Source organism: Rhinolophus ferrumequinum, chromosome 10 (assembly GCF_004115265.2).
Source record: "Rhinolophus ferrumequinum isolate MPI-CBG mRhiFer1 chromosome 10, mRhiFer1_v1.p, whole genome shotgun sequence".
Taxonomy (NCBI): domain Eukaryota; kingdom Metazoa; phylum Chordata; class Mammalia; order Chiroptera; family Rhinolophidae; genus Rhinolophus; species Rhinolophus ferrumequinum.
The window spans coordinates 3,415,175-3,433,621 of NC_046293.1; the positions used below are offsets into that span (position 1 = coordinate 3,415,175).

The following is an 18,447-nucleotide window of genomic DNA, read 5'->3' on the forward strand; positions in this document are numbered from 1 at the left end:
AAGAGGTGCACATTAGATTAACTGGCCTGTCTAAACTGTCCCAGTGTGAGTGTGGGTGTGGGTGTGAGTGTACCCTGCGATGGAAGGGTGTCCTGTCCAGGTTGGGCTCCCGCCTTGTGCCCTAGCCACCTGGGAACCTGAACTGAAATAAGTGAGTTAGAAAAGAATTCCCTTACTTGTTTTTATCAATCTTCCTTAAATGTATCTATAGTTCACATTTATTTCAATGTCTAACATTAGATGTGTTTTGGGTCTTTATTTAGAAGTTGGGTGATGTTTTGTGACCAGAAATATGCTGTAGGAACTTACTCTTGTTTTTCTCAATTAGCCTAGCCTAGGGTAAAATTGGTTTTGTTATATGTTGTTTCACTTAAAGTCACATTTTCCAAGAACCTATCAATGATGTAAAGTGAGGACTTCCTGTTTACTATTTCACATACAATGTAAGAATCCTACAGCTGTATATTCTACTTGATATTTGGGCAGCTGCTCTCGTACATTTTATTTATACATACATTATAAACCCCAAAATACGTTGTTATGATTGCTTCAAAGAGCCAATTATATTTTAAATAAATTAAAAAGTGAGGATAAAAGTATTTTATTTTGACCCACATATGTAACTTTCCTAGTGCTTTTGATTCCCTCATATAGAATCAGGTCTCCATTTGGTATCATTCTGCTTCGCCTCACACAACATCCCTCGGCATTTGGTATAGCACAGTTCTGTGGACAACAAATTCTCTTAACTTTTTTTTTTTCTGGAAATGTCTTTATTCTGAGGGATATTTTGGCTAAACAGTTCTAGATAAGCAGTTTTTGTCTAGCATTTTAAAGATGTCATTCATTGATTCCTGTTTTGCATTATAGCTAAAAAGCCTGCTATCATTTTTATCTTTGTTCCTCTCGACTGACAGGCAAAAGTCAGTGAATTGGAGAGTAACAACATAATAGAAAAGATTAACCAAAACCAAAAGCTGGTTCTTTGTAAACATTAATAGAATGGAAAAATTCTGGAAAGACCAGTGAGGGGAAAACAAGAACCATCAATTTAAAAAGAATAGAATGAAAAGAGAGAAACAGGTATAGAAAACATAGATAAAATATTATAAACTTTTTGACAAAATTGAAAGTCTAGATGGAATAGATATTTCTGAGAAAAGTAAAAAATTAACACAATGAATAAAATGCTTGAATGAAACAATAATTAAAGATGCAATGACCAAGACTCACTGACAAAAATAGTCAAAAACCAAAACAGCTCTCCAAGTGGGCACCATTAAATTTTAAATGAACAGATCATCTATCATGTATGTAAGATGTTCCAAAACAATGGACAAAGAGGAAAAGTTTCCCACCTCATTTTATGAAGCCATTATGACTTGGTACCAAAACCAGGACAAGACAGACCAGTAAGAAAATTACAGGCCTATTTAATTTACAAACATAGACCCTGTTGGCCCTGAAAAAAAAAAAATCCTAGAAATATTAACGAAATTAAACATGCTACAAAAATTCATCATGCTCTTAATGCAGATTAGAAAACCCACAGTGTAATTGTCCTCATTAATGTACTAATACTTATCTCTGTAACAGAAAAAGCATCTGATGTTTAGCACCTATTTATGATTTTTTTGAGTCCTCAGAAAACGAGAGAACTTTTTTAACCGGAAAAAGGCTATGTGCCAGAAACCTATAGTAAACATCGTACCTAAGAAGAACTTCAGAGAGCTCGCGAGTCCATAGAAAACACAAGGACTCTGTCTTCTCACTCTGATGGAGAACAATGCGCTCAACGACACACTGCAGTTCAAAAGGTTTTTGGAGCATTGTCCCTGGAAATCCAAGAGGAATTAGTGGTGTGAAAAGTTCTCACTAGTAGAACAGAAGCAGCGGAAAATTGACAGCGAAAGAAAGGAATCAGGCTGATTTACATGAAGGACGAGTGGTGTTTTTTTTTGTTGTTTGGTTTTTTTTTTTTTTAGGAGCCAAAGTTGATGTCTTAGAGGACAGAGTACCCAGGAATAAAACAGGAAATAATTATCGAAAAGGTCAGGAGAACATGATCTAAAGGGAAATGAAAATCGCACCTAGTCCTAAGTGCTCTTAAGGTGAGTTTCAGGAAAGGGGTAAACGTTTTAGTTGTTACAACAACAGAAACTGTGACTGGGGCCCTACAAACCCCAGGAGAGGAAGATAAGCATGGTCTTGGCTCACTGGAATCACTCATCAAAGGAGAGCTGGACCCCAGAAATGAAGGAGACTGCTCCCAAATGTCACAGGCCACCAACTGCCACAGACGGACTGGAGTCCTGGGGAAGCAGGAACCAGGACTTCTTACACCGCGATGTCACAGACTGTCTGCTATTGTCTGCTACCTTGCAACAGGTATGAATGCTGGTTCCTGGGGACACATTTTTGCTTGAGGTTAACTATTAGAAGACTGGGGATTGGCTTGTTCTCTGTGGTGTGGAGAGGGGGGGATTTGGTGTTGGGATCTGTGAAACCTCAAGACACCGGCAGAGGCTGCAGCTGTAACAAGAATCCTGACCCCAGGCAGGCACCGAGCCCCTCCCATCAGGACCAAGCAGAGTAAGAATCCAGAGGATACATTTTGCACTTAACTCTTTTTGAATTTCAACTTACACAGGCTGAGAATCTGACTTTAATGCCTTTGAACTTTAATTTAAAATGAAATGTAATCTTCGCATTTTAATCTCTCCCTGGGAATTTAATAATGAGATAGAATTTAATATTCAAATATTGAGTATCTCTTGTGGGCATTTCATTATCACAGTGAATTCAGACCTTTCACTGGAGTATCCTAATATGGAATAAATTTTCTGCCTTGAGGTCAAAGTGATTTGGGGGTTAATTTGATTCATGTGTTCATCTGACCCACTTAAGAGTCTTCTGGGGGCGCAATCTCCACTCCCCTGATCCAGGAGAAAGAAAGCAGCATGGTTGGTATAGGGAAGAGATGCCAGCCTCCTAAACGTGGGGGCAGGACAATCCTGATAAACTAAGCTTCTCTGCAAAGAAGGGGCACATCCCTGGCCCGACACGTTAGTAGAACAACAAGAAAAAGCAATGCTGAGAGAGATAGAAGACACTGCTCCTCCCTTACGCTGTGGAGAGAGCTGGACTAACCTAACACTCCTTGGCTTCCTAGGTCCTTCACTGGTCCCTTCCCAGGGCAACGGCAATCAGATTAATGAGTCTGGTTGTATCAAGTCCATGGTACATGTAGCAGCTATTTGTTTGTCTGACTCTTTCATCAGACTCTGGGGTTTTCAACTGCACAAGGCACGTTTCCCTCATTCCTGCATCCCTTCTCTTGCCCTTAGAGGTCCATAACTATTTGGAGAAGAAAACAAACAGTATGTGAAGGAGTTTTGATGAGTGTCCCCGCAGAAGACAGGTAATGTATGTATACGAAACAAACAGGAAGATCAACTAGAGGGTGATGGGGAGGCTGGATCTTAGGGTGCTGAGGCAACCAGGAGTGTGAAGACTCACAGGTGACGGTGGCCTTCGGGGGCCCGGAAGCCAGCATGGCGTGTGCAGGAGCCATGGGTACCCTGCAGGAGATGAGGCTGGAGAGGAAGGAGCCTGATTAGAAGCAGTTCTCCAAACTTGGTCCCTGGAGCAGAAGCAGAAGCATCACCTGGGAACCTGTTCTTGAGCCATGCAAATCCTTGGGCGCAACCCCCAGACCTGCAGAATCCAAACCTCTGGGTCCGGGCCCAGCAGACAGTGTGGCAACCGCCTTTCCGATGACTGTGCTGGGCGCGCCCTTTTCAGAGCAGCGCTTCTCAGGCCTGTGAACCTGAATCCCCGGGGAAGCTCTGAAAGCTGGCGATGCCTTGGTCCCACCTCACAGGCCCTTAATGGGAATCAGGGCGTGACGGTCCAGGCACCTATCTGCACAGGTGTACAGTGGAACCTCGGTTTTCGAACGTAATTCATTGCAGAAGGCCATTCAAGTTCTGAAATGTTGGAAAACAGCCGACAGCTCGGCCTCAGGACCTTGCACTCAGCGGAAGCCGCGTGACATGTTCGACTTCTGAGGCATGTTCGAAAACCGAAGCATTTACTTCCGGGTTTACGGCGTTTATAAACTGAAATGTTCGTCAACAGACACGTTCGAAAACCGAGGTACTACTATATTTTCAAAGCTTCCTAGGTGATTCAGTGGGGGATAGAGCACAGTCCTGACGGCCAGGAAAATGGTTTTGGTTTTTTCCTAAGTGTTAAGTCAGGGGTGTCCACACTACCACCCGCGAGCCAACTGCAGCTCGCAATCCATTTTTAATTGGCCCGCAGCAAAGTCCAAAAATAGATTTAGTTTACTTAAATAAACCAGGTGAGGCAATACGTACTTCCCCTCGAGTGAGTGGCCCGGCTGTTTGTGTATTTTACCGCATAGGGCCCTTGGTGAAAACCGTTGAAAAAGGTTTGGACACCCCTGTGTTAAATGAACCACTGAAGATTTTTATGCAGGTGAATGAAAAACCTGCATAAATGAATGAAACCCGCAGGTGAGAGAAAAATTCAATTTGGATTTTTCTGAGGATGACCCCAGACTGTCATAAACAGAACTGGCTGGAAAGGAGCAAGAGTAGCTCCAGGAAGACCTGTTTAGGAAGCACCGCAGTAACAGACTTGAAAGGGGACACAGGCAGGGACGGCGGCGGTGGCAGTGAGGACAGGGACAGGCCGGCTGAAGTGAGACAGAGGTTAAAGGTACATCAGACAGGAATTGCTTTCTAGAAAAGTGGGTGGTAAGAGAAAGACAGGACTCAAAGATTCTGTGGCAGCTTCTGGCAGGCTGGACAGGTGGCATCAGTTCCTAAGACAGAGCAGAACAGATCTGGGGGGAGCTGCACCTGAGAGCACGACTCTGGACACGTTAGTTAGGGATGAGGTGTGTGCAGACATCCCAGTGTCTGTCAGCAGTTGTGTCTCCCGCGTTTCACAGACAGAGGATGTGATCGGTTACGTACCTGGGCGGAGCCGAGGGGACAAGTCTGGGCTCCAGAGGTACTTTGGGGTCTCTGCACACAGATGGCCTTTCAAGCCCAGGAACCTGAGGTCTCCCAAGGGGGGTGGATGCAGACAGTGGAGGGCTCGGGACCAAGTCCTCAGGCATTCGAATGTTTAGAGGTCTCGGGGAAGAAATCCTGGGCTCCTTCTGTAACTTTCTATAACCTCGGCATCATCACCAAATATTATTTAGTCAAAACGTTTGAGTAATCCAACACTAGACACTGCAGGCAAATGGAAGCACTCATTCTGGATGGATTAATTTCTAAACAAAATGAGTATTTTTTTCCTGGAAGAACATACCCAGTAACTGAAGCTGCACAGAAACAAGATTTTCTTTCAAAGTTACAGTGGTCATGAGATTATCTGTCCACGGACCACGGACCGCTCTGCAGAGCAACTTCTTTTAGAAGCTCGTTTCTAAGCCAAATTCTATCGTGGGCTGTGAAACATGCACATTTCTTAGCTTGTTCTGTTAAAATTATATACGAATAACAGATACACAGACCTACCTCTCTAAACTGAATAAAACATATTTTAATTCCAACTGACTCATTCTGTCCCAGCCCAGGCCACAAGAAGAGCAAAGAGGACTTTGATGAGAAGTTCAACTTCAAGAAGACTGACGGGCAGTGGTCCCCATGAGGTAGGTCTACTGCGTCCCAAGGTACACAGATGCCAGTCCTGGGAGCGGGAGGCGGGGAGGTGGGAGGGAAACAGCCACTGGACTCACCGTGTCCTGAGTCTCTCTGTCCCTCTAGCTGGAGGGCAAAGGGGTGAAACAACAGCGCAGAACCAGGAAAAGGGAAGTTTCGGAGCCAATGAGAATCAGAGCTCACTGCAGCGAGACGATGGCCGTCCTTTCATCTCCACAGCCAGGCTGACATCCTAGGACCTGACCCCTCTCTTTAGAGGCCTTTCCATGCACACTTTCAGACTTTTTTTTCAACCTATGTATATTATACACACTTTTAAAAATAGAGATCATCTTTATATATACACTATTTTACATGTTTCCATAAAAATTCTTTGAACTTGTGATTTTTTAAATGGTGCATATGATTCCACGACCACAATCTACATAATTTATCTAACTTTCCCCTTTTCAGGACATGACTCATTTCTAAAATTTAACCAACAATATCATGAACATCCATATATACCGTATTTCTACTATATTGCTGATTATTTCCTTTGGAGAAATTTCTAAAACAAGAATTACTGGATAAAAAACACAAACATCTGTAAATTTCTTTAATATACACTGCCAAACTGCCCCCAAAAGGGTTCTTCTAATTTATACCACCCACAGAAGTACCACTCACTTTATTCTACTGACAAGCGCATAACTGTTTTAAAAGTTGCTTTTTAAAAAATAAAAAAATGCAATTTGGGTGCTTTACTTTGTCTTTTACTATTAGTATTAGTTTGAGCATTTTCCCACCTGCCTAAGTTTTTGTCAGGTAAGGTTTTCGGAGACACAGGCGTTTCACAGTCACGTTCTGCTGAGCAGCTAAAACTGCCACGAGTCACTCTCGAGTGGCTTCTGAAGCTTCATAAGAAAGAGCGAGCAGTTCTTCCTACGGGTGAACGAATGTGCAGGCAGGAAAGATGATAAACTCTGGGACAAGCCTTTGCCCAGTTTCCATACGTGACTGACATACTACAGAAACTCCGTGCCACCATCAGGGACAGGGTGACAGTGCCAATGCAGGGCCATAGCGAGGGCCAGCAACGGACCCAGACTTGTTCAGAGACGCGCCCCATAAGTGATCTTGCCCCCCAAGTCGTTGCCACGCTGAGCACTCTGGGAAAGACATAACATGAAAAATAAACTACGATCCAGCTAGGACAGCAGGTACACTCAGAAAAGACTTCGGAGGGAAGAATGACAACCACGGCTGTGCACTAAAACTCACGGGTGAGGCAGCAGTGTTCTGAAAACGTCTGCAGAAAGACAAAGAAGCTTTGCAAGCATAGTAAAGACTGAGACTGGAATAGTACCCAGAAGTACAAAGAACAATGTAATTAATAAAAATACTTTATAAGTTCAACTACCAAATTCCAGAGAGACGAACGACACATTTTTCTTTAGCAAGCATGCGTCTGAATTCAGTGCAATTTTCTCACACATTCTTTACCCAGCAGCTAAGACCTCTGTTTAAATAATGAATGAAGCTGGCTGGTCTTGAAGATGCTTACTATATTCTGCTTACCAGGCTGAAAAAAAAGTACTGTTTTTAAGAGAGAAGGAAATGGCTCACACACGGGAGAAACTCGGTAAATACCAGGTGAATGAAGGAACCGCTCCCACACTGACCCATTACAGCAACCAGAGACCTTAGGACTGAGCATCACGACCGGATTTCCACCTGAGCTAGAATGCAAGACCTCTCCAGGCGTTTGGTCCAGGACAGTGGGGCTCAGAGGCAGCCGAGCGCATCCCCCACAGGACGGCACCACAGCCTGTGCACACCACCGTCCCCGCTCACAGTCCCTCAGCGTCTTCAGACTTCTGCGTGACAAGGGGCGGCAACAGGAAAGCTAGAGGAGGACCCTATCCCTGCCGCCCTTTCCGCCATGTGAACGTAGAGGAGTCACTTGGTCTCACATGAGGAAGACACAGAAAGCTCTACTGGCAAAGCGGAGGGTGTCATTTATGTAGATGGTGAGAAAAGACAGGCGCAAACCTGGCTTCCAGAAAGTGCTCGATAAAATGATAGATATTAATAGCGTATTTTTGATTTATCCTTCTGCATTCTTTGTAAACAACTTCAAACTAGCTGAATAGTAAGAAAAAAGTGAAAGCACGTTATTTTTCCATTACTGTCATTTCTTTCGGATCGTTTAATTAAGCAAAATGTCCTAGGCTGACCAGTGAAATATCTGAAGAGCTAGATGAAAGGCCTGTTGTCAAGCAGAAGCAGGGAAAACATATGGATCAAAAGTGAACTTATCTCTAACGCACTCGAGTGCACATGACTCAAAGCTGCACTCCACTTAGCGGCCTCCCTAAAGTAAAGCGACACAAGATCTGACTTGAGAAAGCAGGGGCACCACAATGGGCTCAGCACACCCTGGCCGTGCAGAGGACACAAAGCAGCTGGGAAAAATCGTTCTGGCACATCTGTGCTAACATGCAGAGCCGCATGTAGACAAAAACGACCCACAGAGCAAGGTGTTAAAAGTATGCATTCCACCTCTGCCACTTGGGGTGTAATTCCCACCCGAACGCGTCACCTACAGTGTCACACTTCAGTGCCTGAACAAACAGAGACCTGTCCAGAACACATTCAGGCTTTAATATTTAACCCACGGACAGAACCTCAGCTGCCCGCTGTATTATGATGAGCTCTCTGCCACTGATACATACAGCCTTGGAAACGGATCAACTTGCCCATGGTGTTGAAAAACAGACTTGCTGAGAGCGGGAGTCTGCAGCCAGCACTGGAATCACGGCATACACGGCCCATGGAAGGAGTCTGGAGTGTGAGAACAGCTCGGAGAGGAGGGGCCAGGCCCCCACGGGGGCCCTGTTCTGAGCCCTGCGTCCTCTTGGCACAGGGAGGAATGAAGTGACAGGTGAGGCTGGGGGAACCAACCTCCTGTCCTCTCTGGCACGCCATCTGGGAATCATGATGGACTGGCTGACAGCCCGTCACCGGCTCTGAAGGGCGTCACGTGGAAGCCTACTGTCACCTTTCAGGTGCAGCTTACCATGAGGGGAATATGTCTATGAACAAAGACGACACATGTCAGAAACACACCCAACTGTCAGAAACGGTAGTTCTGCTACAGAACGGAGCCTGGGAGAGGAAGGAAACACACACCAATGAACTGCTGGGATGCCCATGTGCTCCGTGCAAAAACCCGGTGCTTGTAACCGCTTTGCAAGGCAGCAGGGAGTGCTCTGATCTGACAGATGAAGAAAATGCGGCTTGTAAGGGTTAATCAACTGTTCACGGTCACAGAGCTGAGTGAGTGGCAAAGCACAGGTCTGTTCAACTTAAACATGCATGCTTTTTATAAATCGCACCATACAAATGGCAGGAGGGTATTTCTGGTCTACAGAAAAGAGATAGTGGCTGAAATAATATTAAATGTGCTAGAAAACCTCGAAGTGTATATAGCTGAGCGTGCTCAGAATTGAGACGGGGAGAGGAAGGGGCCAATGAGAGAGGCCTGGAGGGGGACAGGACGGCCCCCGGCCCCGGAAGCTGTCAAGAACCATGGGGACAGTGCATGGCCAGCCTCAGCAACCCAGGGAGGCCTTCATCAAACCCTTTGCAGCCCTGACCACCGGTGGACAGGAACGGACTCTGGCCACGTCTCCAGAGCCCTCAGGAATCTCACAGTTAGCATGACGTGAGAATTACAGCGTCATTTCCAGGTCCTTTCTCCATGGCTGATTTCTCTGTTGGCTAACACCTGAACACCTGAAAATGTTTGACTCTACAACTATGTATTTATTTGACAAAAATTTAAAAGCTTCTTTGTGACAGATCCCATGCTAGGGACCAAAGGGGGAATCAGACACATTTACTGCTTGCAAAAGTCAGGATGAGGGTGGTGATAAGGAAGAGAGAAAAGGCCGTAGATACAAGCAAAAACCACCATGGCTGTCTGGGGCCGGAGGACACGTGACGTGCCATGGGGGTACCACGGGAACAGACGAGCCACACACCTAACCCAGCCAGGGTGGGGCCGGTCGTGGGGGGGGGGGGGCCTGGAAGGCCAAGCTCATGAGTTTCAAGTCCATCCTGATGGCAGTAGGAAGAGTTTAGAGAGGTTTGTTTCAGATCACAGATTTTATTTTAAAATTTAATTTACACAGTGAAGTGCACACATTTAAGCGTACAGCTTGTAGAAGTTTTATATACGTATATATGGGCACCCACCACCCAGATCAAGACAGAGAACACCCCCGCACCCAGAAGCTCCCTTGTGTCCCCCACCAGCTGGTAACCCTTCACGTTAGTGCTCTAGCCCCTATCATCTTAAGATTTCTTCTGCCTCTTCTGGAATTTGGGGTAAATGGAGTCATACAGTATGTCCTCTCTCCTGGCTGGTTTCCTGCGCTAAACACACACATTGCTGCATTATCATGGCAGCTTGTCTTTTTCACTGCGGTGTACTGTTCCACCAAGCACACACGCTGGTGTCCACCCATTCCATAATGACAGGCATCTGGGGGGTCTCCAGTTTTTAGCTATTGAGAATACTGTGCTACGAACGTCTGTGTACGTGACTTTCAGTGGACACAGGATTCACTTCTACTGGGTGAACCAGGTAACTGCTGTTTTCGGGAAAAGTAAGATATGTAGCAAAAAAGACTATTTTGTTTTGCTTTTATTGAAAATGCTGGTTGCTGTAACCTGGACTAAGATAAGGCGAATGGCTCTTAGTCATTAATAATAAAAGACTGAAAACAAGACCCTTTGTTTCAATTGGATGGATGGGTTAATGGGATCATAAAAATTTCCAGAGAGGTGGGTCATTTATTACACGGAAGCTAAACCAAGGAATGACCCAGTCTCGACCCTCCTGAATCTGAAGGCTTATTTTTTTTGCCAAATTTGGGAAACTTTGAACACTTTGAACACCAAATTTGAACACTTTTTTGACCCCATCCTTTCTTATCTCCTTCTGGGACTTTGACGACAGAATGACAGACCATATATCAGAGTCCCACATGACCTCGAGGCTGTCGATTTTTCCCCCCAGTCGGTTTGCTTTCTGTTGTTCAGATTGGATAATTTTTATTCTATCCTCAAGTTCACTGACTATTTCCTGGGTCCTTTCTGCTGTGCTACTGAGCCCACCAACTGAGTTTTAGAATTTTATTTCGGGTTATTGGGTTTTTCAGCCTTAAAATTTGCATTTGGCTTTTCTTTACATCTTCTATTTCTTTGCTGCGATTTTCTATTTGCTTCAAGTGTTCATTGCTCACTGAGCACTTACATGACGCTGCTTTGAAACCCTTGTCAGATAATTCCAGCATCTGTGTTGTCTCGGGGCTGGCATCTGTTGATTGCCTTTTATCATTCAAGTTGAACATTTCCTGGTTCTTGGTATAACGCATGATTTTTAATTGTACTCAAAACATTTGGAGTATGAGGCTATGGATCTTAAGAGATTGTGGATCTTAAGCAAATCTCCTTTTAGCTGGTCTCCTCTAACACCATGACGGGTTGGGGGGCAGTATCTTGCTACTGCCACATGGAGTGAAGGTGCAGGTCCCTCACTCGACCACCTTTGAAAGCTGAGGCATGGGGGAGAGGGGTTCCTTACTGCCAGCAGAAGGTCAAACCAGTTTTATACCTATCTCCTTCAAACAGCTGGGACTTCCGGTTTCCCACATGGTCTCTCCCACCAGCGAGGCTGTGCAGGCGTGCGGAGGACGCCTTGTTACTGATGAGCGAGATGAAAGTCCTGACTCCCTCCCAGTCTTCTCAGACACCACCCAGTGGGGCAAGGGGTCCCTCACATAGCCAGGTAAAGGTTTTGGTCTAGGCTCCCCACTTGGCCTTGGCGGATGAGGGTAGCGCCCCCTTTTCCCCACGGTGTCTGTCTGAAGTAGGGCACTGGCTGTCTAAAAGTTTGCCTTGCTAAGTTGCCTCTTTCTCGGTCCTTTGGCAAGCTTCTGTTGGGGGCTTTTTCTGTCTGCACCCACTGGTGGTTCTGGGTTGACAGCTTCTCTAATATCTGGTCTGAGATATGCAAGGGAAAAGGAAACCCAGGGGACTCACCCTCAGGCTGTGCCTCGAGTCCCGAGGTCCCCAGGCAGGCCGCCTTCTCCTCTCCTCGCCTTCTGAGTCTTACTACGGTTGTTTGACATCTGATGTCCAGGGTGTTTAGCTGTGGGAGAAATACACCTACACCATCGCCATCCCGACCCACACGTGCCATTCCCGACATTTTGTTTTTAAGACGCCAAAGGACTTCCATTAGGAGATAAAGAAGGAAGTTGATGATCCAGGCTTAGATTTCAGAAGAAAGATCAGAATGCACTTGTGCAAACAAAAATGACTGCAGTTAGCAGTTACTAAGGCTTTGCCCAGCACAGGTCACATGACATGAGCTATCTGACCCTCCTCCCCAAAGGCCTCTGGGGTAGGACTTCCCATCGCTCCACTTTTCAGAGGGGGAAACAGGCTCACACGGGGTCATGCCCGGGTCCACAGCAGTCCAGGGCTTGGACCTAGATTCATCTGACCCTAGAACCAGAGCTTCTAACCACCACACTGCATGAATGTCTACACCACATGCCACACTCCAAAATGGGCAGTAAGAGACCTTTACTCACACTCTGCTCTGTCTTCCAAACATACGACCCAATACAGGTGAATAATCAGCCGCTTCAAATGACCGTCTGCTCTTTGATCTATTAAAGCCTTTTTAGTTGGAATTTCCTGAATTTGGAATCCTATAGACATTAAAATTCATAGATAACATTAACCTTATATTTTTAAAGGCACTGACTCCTGATTGATAAAATCACTGAAGTACATTTTCCCACTTTACTTCGTCAGCCAGTGATTTTTCAAAAACATATTGCTAATTAGTAAATATCCCAAAAATGAAGGTTCCAGAAGAATGACATGTTTTCAAACAAAGTACAAATGATTTTTCCTTTGTATTTTCAAAAAGGATACGTGAATTTTACTTAACCTCTGCCAGATCACAAACTATAGATTTCAAGTTTTAGTTTTTACAGCTCTAATTATACAAGGCAATTTTGAATTGGTCATTTCACATCATATGTGCTTTTAGGCATAAACATTTCCTATGGAGTTGTCTGCCAAAGGGCAAGCTTTATAGGAAAAAGGACACTGCACCAACACCACAGAACATGACAGATGCCCACTGAAACCCTGATGTCACTGCCACGGTCACAGCCACTCTGGTCTTTGAAAACTCCCGGCTTTGGAGGTTTCCCCCTTCTCTACCTTAAAAACAAAACAAGAGACAAAACACAGCCCTCTCCCTTCCAGCCCACCTTTAATTTTCAGAATTTTACTCTGGAACCTTCGAATGGCAGAACTGGTGGTCCATGAGGACTGTGAAAGTACCCTGATCAAGAGGAGGAGGAAACGGGGGACTTCTCAGGAGCACGGGGCTGTTACCCCAGTACTGTGCATTCTGTACTTAGGAACAGGAAGAGCCCAGGGTGTCACACCATGTTGAGAAGGAAACAGCGGCAATTTCCAGCAGGAGGGAAAAACAGACAAGACTTTCTACTTTGGGAAATCTGGGCAAAGAGAAAAGTCACAATCACATAATTAGAGCTGAAAAGTACCTGGAAGAACTTGGTCCAATCTCCTCACTTTACAAATGAGTAAATTAACAAAATGATTTTCCCCACGTCACATTGAGGTCCTCTGACACTATGTATTCATTCCACTCACCAATTAACTAGCCCACCCGCCATACATGCCCGAGTACCGAGATATAAAATATTCAGGTCGAAGAACCTTGTGTACAAACACCAATTAGATCATCAACATTTAACGTATATGAAGAAGCTAGTATCAATTTTGTACTTTCACATAGTAATCTTCAGTTTTCAAACGATCACCACTCCAAAGGACATCACCTAAGCTGATCCTTCTCCTGAGTACTTCTCCCTACTCCTACATGGAGCCAAAGAACCGCCGAGTCCAAGGGATCTAACGTCTAAGGAGAATTTGAAAATACGGACTGAGCAGAAAATTCCAAGAGTTAGCTCCAAGTTCTATAAATGAATAGTAAGAGATTGGAGGCAGCAGATTTTGTTTTTCTGTCCTTATCTTCTCCATCTGGAGTCCTGAGTACCAAGAACGACCTGTGAACTGATTCACACTGCTTTGAGCCGAGACACAGAGACACAATTCTCACTTAGTGGAGACCACACATCATTTCACAGTTCTTGTCTCTTATCAGGCTAACTGCACCAGGTACACATCTTGTTACTTCGAGTTATTCATTCTTTCAGTAAAAACCTTCCAGACAGGACACATGGAATTAGAAGCGTTCTGATCCTGAATGGAGGTTCTACTTTGTTTTGTACGTGAACCACCCTACACTGAGAATACCAGTAATAAGCTGACATCATTGAGCATGCAATCCACTTACGACTGCCTTTGCCAAGCAATGTTCTAAGTGTGCTGTACAGTATTCCTTCAGCAACCCTCCCTCAGAGGTAAGCACGATTATCCTCACTGAATAGGTTCTACTGGAATGTACGCCCCACGAGGGCAGGTATTGGTGTCTATTTTGTTCCCTGCTACACTTCCTGAACCTAGAACAATGCTTTGCCACATGGTAAACATAAAAGTTCATTGAATGAATAAACGACATTTGTGGAGGAGAAATCAAGGTACGGAGAGGTTACAGAACATGGTCAAGGTCCCAGTTACTGAGCGGCAGGGCTAAGACGCAACCAGTGGTTTTTTACTGCATTGTATTGGGGTCAGGAAACTTTTCCTGTAAAGGGACAGAAAATAAACTTGTTAGGTTTTACAAGTCATACGGTCATGTCTGTCACAATGACCCAACTGTGTTGGTGTAGCATGTGCACAGCCACAGCCAACATTAAAGGAACGAATGTGACTATGTCTCAATAAAACTTTATTTACAAAAACAAGTCCACTGGCTCTAGTCTGCCAGCCCCTGCATTTAATCCTCACACTACTCAAGCCAGGTCGATTAATGAGAACCAGAGACTCGGCCAGTAAGGGCTTCAGCCAAGATTACACATGCTTTTCCCACTAAACCTCAAGCCCCATGTGAGAGGGAACCCTGCAGATCTGTCATGCACTCAGAATGTGATTTTGCATTTCTGCTGCAAAGTCAGGTCTCAGCTCTCTTTTGCATCTTGAAATCAGAACCATGACCTCAGCAGGTGGCTGGAGCTTAAGTGCACAGGCAGGTGTGAAGGGGTGTGTGCAAGTGCACAGACACAGTTAATCCAAAATCTGTTTTCACAAGAAAATCTGACCTTACATTAAGTACTGTGATCTGGAAACAAAGCAAAGACTCCATCTGGAAGACAGGCAGGGCACAAGATTGGCCGTTTCTGTTCTCAGAAGGAAAACAGCCTAACCAAAACTAAACACTAACCTGGTTAAGCGTGAGGCTGAGCATAGCTGAATGCATTACTCATCAGACAGGACAATAAAGGAAAATATGCAAGCTCTCTTCCAACTGTTTACCACTTATATTTTTCTTGGAACAGAAATGCATTTTATATATTATATGAACCTGTAAAAAACACATACCTGGTAAAATATTTGAACACATACTCTGTACTAAGAGTATTAAATGTGAAATATTCCGTCATCATAAAAGAATTTTGAGTTCACAAAGGTTTAAACACCCACCCAACTCCAGCTATGGTAACAATGACATAACAAAAACTAAACTGCACTTTATGCTAACTGGACAATCTTGATAATTTTTAAGCTATTTAGTATGTAACTAAGTGTGACAAACTTCTCCTTAAAGCTGGCAGATCTTGGTAAGTAACTTAGGAGTAACATGCTAAAATTTAAATAGAAAACTTCAAGTCAATTATTCTTCAAAATATAAAAGCTTTATATTTTGGTTTAAGATTACTCTTCATATATAAAAAAAATCATTCAAGTTCAATGGTGTCCATTATTTGGACAGACATAAATATTATTGGCTCAAAAAGTTCAACTCAATACATTTATTGAGAAATTATTTACAAAGTGATACGGGAAAATAAAAACTTCCCATCTGTCTCAGACTCACTGGTACAAAAACTAATTGGCATATAAATGCTTACAACACCAGTAGCAGCAGCAGTTAGTATTTCGGGGTGACTGTCATATCAAGCATCACTTGATATACTTTACATCTATAACTTTCACGCTTACAGCAATCCTGCAAGATATAGCGCGTGCATTATTTTTCTCTATTGAGACAACTGGGGTTCAGTTATTCTTGTCCCAAACCACACAGCTAAGTGAGCCCCTGAGCCCCGGCACGTGGGCACCTGCAGGACGCAGCAGCAGGTCCGCCTGGGTGTCCAGTCCAAACTCCTTCCCTAGCCTAGTTTAAAAGCAGGGTTTGAACTCTGACATCCCCATGTAGGTTTCAGGGACCTGACAGGCCGCTGCTAACTGGATGAAAAACTTTGTATGATTATGATGTGTGAGCTTTACTGAAAGGGAAACTTTTTAAAAAAGAAAAAAGGGACAGAGGGTCAGACGAAATACATGTAGCATGTATCACACTTGCGAGATGTTCTCAGTGTCTTGTGCAGCCCTTTCAAAAACCTGCTGCTCCCATCTGTTCACGCAATTCTGAAACAAAGAATGACTCGTTCTCTCTTCTATGGCCTAAGGACAGAAGTGCGAGGGTACAAGCCAACCACTCCGGCTCAGGTCTTTCACTGAACGGCAGGAACTATCCACCCTCACGTTCACCTTGAGAAATATACAACATCCGGGCCAGAGTTACAAGTCCCACGACAAACACCACTGCAAAAAGTTCAACTAACTGCACACCATTTGCTTTTCTAGAAACAGGAAGGGTCATTCTCCAGTCCTCTGGGAGTTTATGTGGAGGGGCCATCACTGTGCATTGAGATGCCCCCGAGCCACTGACTACGCTCGTCACACACTGATCTCCTGACGCACCAAGACCCTTGAAAGAGTGTTTCCAGCAAAGATGATTTATTTTGCAAACCTCCTTCAGTGATGTGCACGTGAAAGCGCTTTGCGATAAAAAGATGAGTTGTTATTAACAAACCTGTGGGTGACTTACGGTTACGGTAAGACATGGCCCACGTTTCCTAAGTTTTTGATGGAGAAAGGGCAAGTCACCGCAGGCCTTCCGCAGTGGGGGTCAGCACTGCTGCAGAACGCTACCTGTCTGACCACAGATCCCAGTGTGTCCTCATCTTGATTTTAAGGACACGAAAACTAGAGTCCTGAAAGATCGCGTGACATGCTCCAGGGCACTGACTGCAGCCCTGGCTGATGCATCAGGCCATCCCGAAGCAGTCAGGTGACGGAAGGTTATGGAGTGGTCAGATGCCAGTGCCCACAGCAGCGCCACCCAACTTCCCGAGCTCCACGTTCTCATCAATAACAAGGGACGCCACGCTTATCTCCCCGGCTTGCTGTGCAGGGCCCAACGGTAGGTACACTGTAAATGTTTACCCTTAGAATTACTATGGTCAGTAAGCTGAAGTCCACGGTCACCACATAGGGCACTAAAGAGATAAAATCTTTTAGCATGAAACTACTCAGACGCTGTGTTTCGCTACACTTCCCTCAATAACAACACTTTTAGTTGTATTTGCGTTATAAATAATCACACTAAGAAAAAAGGCATTGTTACACAGACTGAAATAGCCCAAAGTCATCGGTGGCAGTCACCTACTTCTAACCGGAGTTTTCAGTATTAACTGTATTTTAACAAAATTGACACACTATAGAATAATGATTTCTGAATATGATTCAACAAGCAAATAAGTAAATGAACAAAATATAGACAGCTAAATATGGACTAAATACAAGCTTTCAGCACGTGCACTCCCTTCCTATAAACCCTCACCATGGTTGTGTTTTCCAACTTTAGTCTTGATTTCTAATAAAATCTCAACTAAGCCACTTCACAGGGGGAGCACTTAGCTAATGGACCCTCTGCTGAGGCCCAGCACCTAAGCTCTGGTCTCAGGGACACAGAGACCATCTCAGAACCGTGAGCTCCGGGTCCCGCTGCCAGTTAAACATGGTGGCATCGTGGTGTGTGGCAGACCTCACATTCTTTGTGAGCAAACACCGATCCTCTTTCTCCTGCCCGGCCCACCCCTCCTTTTCTAAGGACCCAGGGGCAGTGTTTCTAAAGGCCAAACTCAGAACCTCTGGAAATGGGGGGATCTTAACGTCTGCGTGGTCACAGACTTTGGTAAGTGCTTCTGATCAAAGGACACTCGCGTTTCGTAATTACCAGGAGTGGGGAGTAGGAAAGGAAAAAAGCAGGAACCATACTTTAGTGTAACGTGGGGACCCCCTAGCCCCACCTCCGTTTTGTAAAAACCATTTAAAATTCCTTTTTCCTTTTCGGGAACTCAACTTGGACGATTTGCTAAAGGTGGAATCTTTGCTGGACAACACTGGTGGGATTTGGGAAAGCAGAGATGTGACAGGAGGACATTTGGAATCCAACAATACTGGTCTCTTTCAACAAAGCAGTTGCTCCTCTTTTCCTCCAAGGCAGCTTGGGTTTTCACAAAGAAGGGGTGGGAGGCCGAGGTCTCCACTGAGCCGCCTGCTGATGCACTGTCTCCAGACGGTCGTAACTCTAAAACTCTGATACACTGGAAGAGACAGGCAGGCAGCATCTGCTCTCCCTCCACGGGACAAGTGGCCATGAGAAACAGTAACA

The 18,447-nt window shown here is 44.8% G+C and overlaps 1 protein-coding gene and 1 long non-coding RNA gene across 3 annotated transcripts in view; one reads left to right on the forward strand and one right to left on the reverse strand.

The window, feature by feature from the left end:
• Nucleotides 1–18,447, reverse strand: part of ATXN10 (ataxin 10) — a 146,052-nt gene that overhangs the window by 37,781 nt on the left and 89,824 nt on the right. The window lies entirely within an intron of this gene.
• LOC117028443 (uncharacterized) lies at nucleotides 2,125–5,957 on the forward strand. Its single transcript, XR_004424126.1, has 4 exons — nucleotides 2,125–2,388; nucleotides 3,348–3,421; nucleotides 5,613–5,692; nucleotides 5,808–5,957. It is a non-coding gene; the product is annotated as an uncharacterized LOC117028443 (long non-coding RNA).